The 8,182-nt window shown below is 44.5% G+C and overlaps 1 non-coding gene across 1 annotated transcript; it reads left to right on the top strand.

Annotated features, from left to right (window-relative positions):
* The first annotated feature begins 7,141 nt into the window (after positions 1-7,141).
* Positions 7,142-7,214, top strand: Trnaa-agc. Its single transcript has one exon. It is a non-coding gene; the product is annotated as a tRNA-Ala (tRNA).
* Positions 7,215-8,182: the final 968 nt, after the last annotated feature.

Genomic DNA, 8,182 nt, shown 5'->3' on the forward strand with positions numbered 1-8,182 from the left:
CAGTGAACGGATCAAACGCGATTACGGGCAATCCAATTGCGCGGACATCTGGCCCGCCGCCAGCGCGGCTCCGCCTCCCTGCGGGCTGCCTACACAGCGCGGCGCAGAACACAGCTGCAGCTGCTGCCTTAACGTGGCTGTCGGTGGCCAAGGCTGCTACGCTTTATTCAAATGGTTCAAATGGCTCTGAGCACTATGGGACTTAACATCTATGGTCTTCAGTCCCCTAGAACTTAGAACTACTTAAACCTAACTAACCTAAGGACATCACACACATCCATGCCCGAGGCGGGATTCGAACCTACGACCGCAGCAGTCGCGCGGCTCCGGACTGAGCGCCTAGAACCGCTAGACCACCGCGGCCGGCTACGCTTTATTCCCGACGGTAATGTTCCTCATGCAAATGCTCGCTAGTTAATACAAGAATTCGCACTGTAGCTCCTGTAGCTTTAATGACTACAGAACTGAATTATCATTTTCGAAAGCAGCTCTTGCTGATGCTGTCTTCAAGATGAGAATTGGGACTGTTGCTCCGCGTAACGGGGAAGCAAAATCATTGTGTAATGGGACAGTGATCTCAGTAATTGAAACATAAAATATTTTCAAAAAAAAAAAAAAAATCAAACTTCTCTCGAACAGTGGAAATAAATTATACATATCGATACACGAACATTCATAATAAATTTAAAATATTTACGCCCTTTTCAACATTAACACGTATTTAGTTAATAAAATTCCTGCTAGACCTTAAAATACCACCACCAGAAAGGATAGCAAATAATTAAATTTTGTTTGAAACGCCACAAGGATTTTCACACGCCTTTTTCATTCACTTCCAGGTTGATTATCTAAATGGAGGGAACTAACGGTGCCACTTCCTTAGGCAATGTTTCTATTTAGATGTATCGAAAGACAGTGACTGGACAAACTGCAATCTTTCTGTATTCATTTCCTTTCGTGAAACGTGGTGCTGGAATGACTTGTTCTCTGGATGATTTTTGTGTGGTTGGGAAAGCACAGCGTGTTGGATTAGAGACAGGTAGGGCAAAGGAACCTACAAAAAGAAGCGATTCTTTTCCATCAGCGCAGCCTAGTGCCTCTTGCGGCTGTCTATTTTTAAAATCAGGATCCAGGGGGTAGCTGTCTATTGCGTATTTGCAACAACTTGGGCCCTGCCCTGTGGCCGAACTGTGACCAGGACACCTCGCTATCAGCAGGACAGTGTTGCTTGCTCATGTACACTACTGGCCATTATAATTGCTACACCAAGAAGAAATGCATATGATAAACGGGTATTCATTGGACAAATATATTATACTAGAACTGACATGTGATTACATTTTCACGCAACTTTTTTGCATAGATCCTGAGAAATCAGTACCCAGAACAACCACCTCTGGCCGTAATAACGGCCTTGATACGCCTGGGCACTGAGTCAAACAGAGTTTGGATGGCGTGTACAGGTACAGCTGCCCATGCAGCTTCAACACGATACCACAGTGCATCAAGAGTAGTGACTGGCGTGTTGTGACGAGCCAGTTGCTCGGCCACCATTGACCAGTCGTTTTCAATTGGTGAGAGATCCGGAGAATGTGCTGGCCAGGGCAGCAGTCGAACATTTTCTGTATGCAGAAAGGCCCGTACAGGACCTGCAACATTCGGTCGTGCATTATCCTGCTGAAATGTATGGTTTTGCAGGGATCGAATGAAGGGTAGAGCCACGGGTCGTAACACATCTGAAATGTAACGTCCACTGTTCAAAGTGCCTTCAATGCGAACAAGAGGTGACCGAGACGTGTAACCAATGGCACCCCATACCATCACGCCGGGTGATACGCCAGTATGGCGTCGTCGTCGAACTGTTCGTGCAGATGGTTGTTGTCTTGCAAACGTCCCCAGCTGTTGACTCCGGGATCGAGACGTAGGTGCACGATCCGTTACAGTCATGCGTATAAGATGCCTGTCATCTCGACTGTTAGTGATATGAAGCCGTTGGGATCCAGCATGGCGTTCCGTATTACCCTCCTGAACCCACCGATTCCATATTCTGCTAACAGTCATTGGATCTCGACCAACGCGAGCAACAATGTCGCGATACGATAAACCGCAATCGCGATAGGCTACAATCCGACCTTTATCAAAGTCGGAAACGTGATGGTACGCATTTCTCCTCCTTACACGAGGCATCACAACAACGTTTCACCAGGCAACGCCGGTCAGCTGCTGTTTGTGTATGAGAAATCGGTTGGAAACTTTCCTCATGTCAGCACGTTGTAGGTGTCACCACCGGCGCCAACCTTAGCATCTTCTACATGTCGGTTAAATTTCGCGTCTGTAGCACGTCATCTTCGTGGTGTAGCAATTTTAATGACTAGTAGTGTATTATTGAGAGCTATCTGCAGATAATCATCGCTCGCTTTCCTGAAAAAGACATAGCTTGCACGACATAACGGTCTAGCTTTATGGCCTGCTTTCCAGATTCAGAGGACCTCTGATGCGATTAGTGCCGGGTGCCAAAACGCGCTATTGCTAAATGAGTCAATGACATCACTGTGACTGAGGTGCACCGGCCCTTTTCTGAGAAGGCGTTCTGTCATGTGATTAGTTTGGTAGCATGATGCACTGTCTTGGCGGGATTTTGTGTGATGGAAACACGCTGTTGTTCAGCCAATGTGTATGCATCTTTCACTATTGGCTGGCATGCAGTGTATGGTGGGAAATGATAAAAAGACGTAGAAATCAATGAAAATTTGAGGAGTCGATGGTTTCGCGCATAGGAGAGCAGATCGGAAGGGGTGTGGAGCTGTGCATACCAGCTGGGTATGTTGGAGATAGAGATCAGCGCACATCCTAGGAGACGAATGGGGTCCAGAGTTGCGGCAGCAGCAATGCGCTCTCGGCTTCTCTACTGCAGAGCCATTGGCACAACAGTGGCTTTCACTACGGTTTGCTGGCTGTGAATAATTACAGTGCGCGTAAGTAGCAGCATTGGCGTGATAGGGCATTTCTTGTTCCGCACTTGCAGACATCTGTACGATCGTCTGTTCAGGTCCATCATTGCTGTACTGAATGTTCGTGCTCCTTGATTAACCAGCAGGTTTACAGTCTCTGTTTTCGTTTGAGGTTCATGAACTTGAAAGTTTATGTTAAGATCCATACGAGCATTACAATGGCATGCTTTTGTCATTCAGTCAGGTAACTCTGAAAATCGACGTAAATCCACTAACTAGAATTTATTCGGGATGGTTCCTTGGAAAAGGGAACGGCCGACCTCCTTCCCCATCCTTCCCTATTCCCTCGCTGTTTGGTCCCCTCCCCCACATCAACCAGACAACCAACAAGAATTTATTTGTGGAATCTGTGTAACGGGAACTTTATTTGACCCTGGTTGAACACTCTGCGGTAGTTCATCTATCACAGTGGCTGGCAAATGGTGTTGCGCCAGTCCTTCGGAGACTCAAGCCCAAGTCGGCGAAAGACATGGAGAACGTGCTGGAGGGGACAATGGTCGATAATCCCTCTGTATCGATGTAGGCAAGGACAATGCAAGCAGCAAGCGGTCTTGCGTTATCTTGTTAAAAGATAACGTCACGAAGAACTCGAGGACAGGACTGAGCCATCGGCCTTAACATGTAACAGCTGATGTCAAAATTACCAGCTATGCGAAGTAGAGATGATCATGTTGTGTACTCAAAGATACCGTATCACCATCGGCCAGTTTGGAAATATATCACAGTGTATCAACACTTAGTGTAGAGTCTGAGGATGATGCAGTCATTTTTAGGGCTCCGTACCTCAACTAGTAGAAACGGAATCCTTATAGAATCACTTCGTTGCCTGTCTGTCCGACTGTTAAATCCCTTTTTCTCAGGAACGGGTAGACATAGCAAGTTGCAATCCATCTCTCGTACTAAGGTTTACGGTTCCTTGTCAGTGGACAAAGTTTAAGCTCCTAACTCATGCAGTCAAAAGATACGACCATTTATGTCATATATTTTGATAGTCGCAAATTCACTCGTAAAAACGTATAGGGTACTTCCCGGTGGCCTAGGATCGTGAAATTTGGCAGAAGCAAGGTTGCACAGTACAGATAAAGGAAAAGTTAGAAAATTGTTAATTTTTGATTATTACACACGACAAAATATTTCTTTTGTCATTAGTAATCTGACTTAAAACTTAAAATTAGAACACTATCGGAAGTCTTGAAATTGCCAGGACCGATATCTTGTCACTATCAATGTCAGTAAAGGCAAAAGTCGTAGAGATTCTCGATTCCTGGTTTAGGTGAACTGTCTATAGAAATAATTAAGTTTGTACGGTGCACGAATCCTCCTAGGACGTGGCCAGCTTTTATTACGTCGTTGTCAAGTATTACCCTCGTACATTAGGATCCACACCCATTATTTTTCATTTATAAAAGTGTCTTGGATCGCTTTTCAGTAGATACGTAATAACGAAAAGAACTTTATGCCAAAACTCTTTTAATGTCTTCATTGCAGAATTCTTCTAAATGTTAAAACTTCTATTTGTGTACAGTTGGGAAGTTTGTTAGAAAAGTAATGGGTGTGGATTTATAGGATACATCAATGTGACACATATCACTAAACCGTTAATTATTAATTTACGTCCTCATTCTTTACCAGTTCACAAATGGTTATTGAAATCAGTAAACAACGCGTGGTCATCAAGATATAGACACTTTGCTGTTAGAGCAGCCATTGTTTACTATACCTGCCCACGTTTTTGCGCCCTCTTGCTTTACAGCTTTTATTTTGGAAGACTGTCTGTCGATCAGTACGCGTGCTTGTATTGTAGTGATACCAGTTTCTTCTGTTGTCTTCATAATTGCTTATGCTACACATTTTTAAGATCTTCTTAATATAACCATTCCTGTGTTTCAGTTTTTGTAGATACGGATAGTTGATTTGCATGTAATGCCGGTAGAGTAGCCGTTGATTACAATATTCACCGTTGTATGGCCTCTAAACTGAGAGAGAACGATCTCAAGACTTTTACGTGCCTTGGGTCTGCATTTCGCTCCTGAACGTCTCATACCTGCTTCCGTTGTTCATACGGTTCATCCCTTTATTTAGCTGAAGTGTAATTAAAGTGTAGTTATGTAGTTAAAGGTATAGCGAAAAGAACACAACATATGCACTAAGAATTTTTATCTTGAGGAGCGCGAATTACTGACATTTCCTCACGTTTTATTCTAAAGCCAGTTTAAGACTGTACACCGTACACTGACATAGCAGTGCACAATCGCTGGCCTCCAAAAGTGAAAGCGGGTGGGCTTGTACTGAGTTGCGCCTAGATAGCTCAGTTGCTAAGAGCGTTGCTTGCCAAAGACCAAGGGCTGAATTCAGCTCCTTTTCGGGACACAATGTTAATCTGTCAGGCAATACCATACAGTGCACACTGTCACAAAGTTGAAAGAATATGATTCTAAACCCCAGTTTACTTGTATATTAGTCATAGTGTCACGTACGTTGGGAAAGTTCCTTTTGCGCATTCTACTACGTCCGTGCATTCTTTCTACTTTTCTGTTTTTAAATGGTATCCACCTTTCGTACTTCGGTACTATTACGAAAGGCATAAAGTAGAATACAGAAGAGATGTGCATTTAGAATGCCAACATCTGTGGCTTGCCAAGGAACCTATAGTCCGTCCACAAAGGAACGAGGGCTCCGTAGTTCTGGCTCGACAGGTCGATAAAAATCGGTCGACTTTGTCCTGCTGTTGTTTTGTGTCCTGCCGCTGCTAACAGCTGTCTAATACAGAACCCTGTGTGTGTAGACATTACGAAGTAATTGTTGTGCTGTATCGCAGATTAATACGCCTCTTGATCAATGACCAAGGGGTTCGTGGCCCTTATGAGCAACGCCAGATACTCTTTCCACAACACGGGGAAGGGAAAGGGGTAGTACGTATGGAGTAGAGGTAGAAAAATAATTGATAATGCCGCTGAACGTTGCGAGCAGGAGTATAAAAACAAAGAGTTGCGCCGCCCGCTCTTCCAGCCGATGACACGAGCAGGGACGTCCACAGGTGCAAGATTCATCAGCGTGAGAAGAATTCGAAATATTTGCAAAGATAATACCTGGGAAGTCACCAGGAACTCCTGGGACAAAGATGTAAATTTCATTTCAAAATTTTCTCTACGACGCTGCTTTTAAACTGTCTTCCCCTTTATCTGAATTGCTTTAAAATGGTCATTGTGTTTGAGTGTCTCATCTACAACTACACCTACATCTGCACTCCATAAGCCACATTAGGGTGTGTGGCGGAGGGTACTTTCCGGACCACTGTCACTTCCCCTTTTCCTGACCCATGTGCGTATGGTGCGCGGGAAGAACGATTGCTCGTAAGCCTATGTGTGGGTTCGAATCTCTCTCATTTTATTTTCACGGCCTTCTCCCGAGATATACCCGTATCTATTGCAGGAGTTCCTGGTAATGTTTCTCTTGCCAGGAGGGGTCCCCAGGCGTAGGACCGTCTGTTGTGTAGGTTAGGATCTCTGGTATTATATGACAGCCTGCAGTCTAAAAGACTGATGGGGCCTGGTTTGCGGGTAACCAACGAAACAGAATTTCTATGATCGATTACATTATCAAAGCTGCAACAAAAAAAGTTTAACTTAATCAGCTGGTGTAATAGAACGGATGCAAGGTGTTACACCTGGGTCCATAATTCACACAACCGTGTGTGATTTCACGTTTCCTGTAAGTTTCGACTATGCCTCTGACTCAGTTTTTGCTTTCGTAGACGCGCAATACGTAGCAGTTGACAGTCGACACAGCGGCCAGCAGGTGTCGCTCTTAACGCCGCATGGAGCATGAACTGACATGTGAGCGTGAGGGTAGTGCTAGCGCGGTCTGTTCCCCTACCACTGCCCTTCACCCCTCGGATGACAGCGTGCTGGAAGTCGGTGGGCGGAGCTTGCTTCTTCTGCTCCCCGCGACCCCTTCACATTTGGTGCCGCTCCTTGTGAACAAACTACAAATATCACCTGGTTCGTGACACGCGCGCTAGTTCAGCCGCGCAGCGTGTTGTCGTCAGACCAGGTCACCGCCAACCGGAGCGGTGAAAGTAGAGGCTGACGGCACGGTAGATATCGCTCTCCAGCGTTTTTGTTGCGTCTGGGGGCGTAGCTCAGATGGTAGAGCGCTCGCTTAGCATGTGAGAGGTACCGGGATCGATACCCGGCGCCTCCAGTAATAATTTTAAGTACTGTTAAGGGCCTCTAATTGATTCAAAAGTAAATGAGTTACTAATTAAGTTGAAGCGCATATCAAATAGGATGAGACGCACGAATAATGAAATTTTCTGCATGTAAATTTTTAACATTATCGATCATCTGTGACTAGTGTTCCTTTTCACATCTCGCTTTGCAGTAAAGTGTTTAAAAGAAAAATATGAAAATTTTTTGTTTAACGAGTCTGCGAACGAAACATACCGCGATTAGATATCACCTGGCATCTAAAATTAAGTATATTAGACTTGTAATCAACACACACATCTGTAATCACTGTGTAATCATTCCTCTCCCGAGGTCACTCTTTCGAAGCCCGTGCAGGATCTGCCACAGAACACGTTGCATGCTGACCTGACCACGCTGTCATAAATAGCCCTAAGGTTTCAGTCATTCTCCGAAATCTTTGAAGTGCAACGCACCACGTGCACATTGGATATACACGAAGAAGAAGTGGACCTTATCGACCAACAAAGGAAATGTGCGGTACTTCTCATCCACCGTTTGATTGCCGTCGCAAAAACAGTTCGAACTGCTTGACAGTCGCCATGTTAAACGCATACCGGCCAGACAGAAAAAAGACGTCGGTAAATCTAGCAAAGATTCCTTTCAAACTAAAACACGTAAGGAAATATTTCTTGCAATAAGGATACGTACAAGAAATAGCCGACGATCCACGCGTAAGGACAACAAAAACGCTTTAAGCAGAAGTGAGAGGAGAAAAGCGACGAAACAGAATTGAAATAAGAACAAACAAACCTTAAATGGAAACAAATTTGGCTTACAATTTTAACATTACTAAGACTTTGACACGGAGATTGTGATACATAATGAAACCTAAATAAAGGAAGTGTGAGGAAACACGTAATGTGTGTGAAATCTTATGGAACTTAACTCAAAAATGTTCAAATGTGTGTGAAATCTTATGGG

The sequence above is a fragment of the Schistocerca piceifrons genome, chromosome 1, assembly GCF_021461385.2.
Source record: "Schistocerca piceifrons isolate TAMUIC-IGC-003096 chromosome 1, iqSchPice1.1, whole genome shotgun sequence".
In the NCBI taxonomy this organism is placed as follows: Eukaryota; Metazoa; Arthropoda; class Insecta; order Orthoptera; family Acrididae; genus Schistocerca; species Schistocerca piceifrons.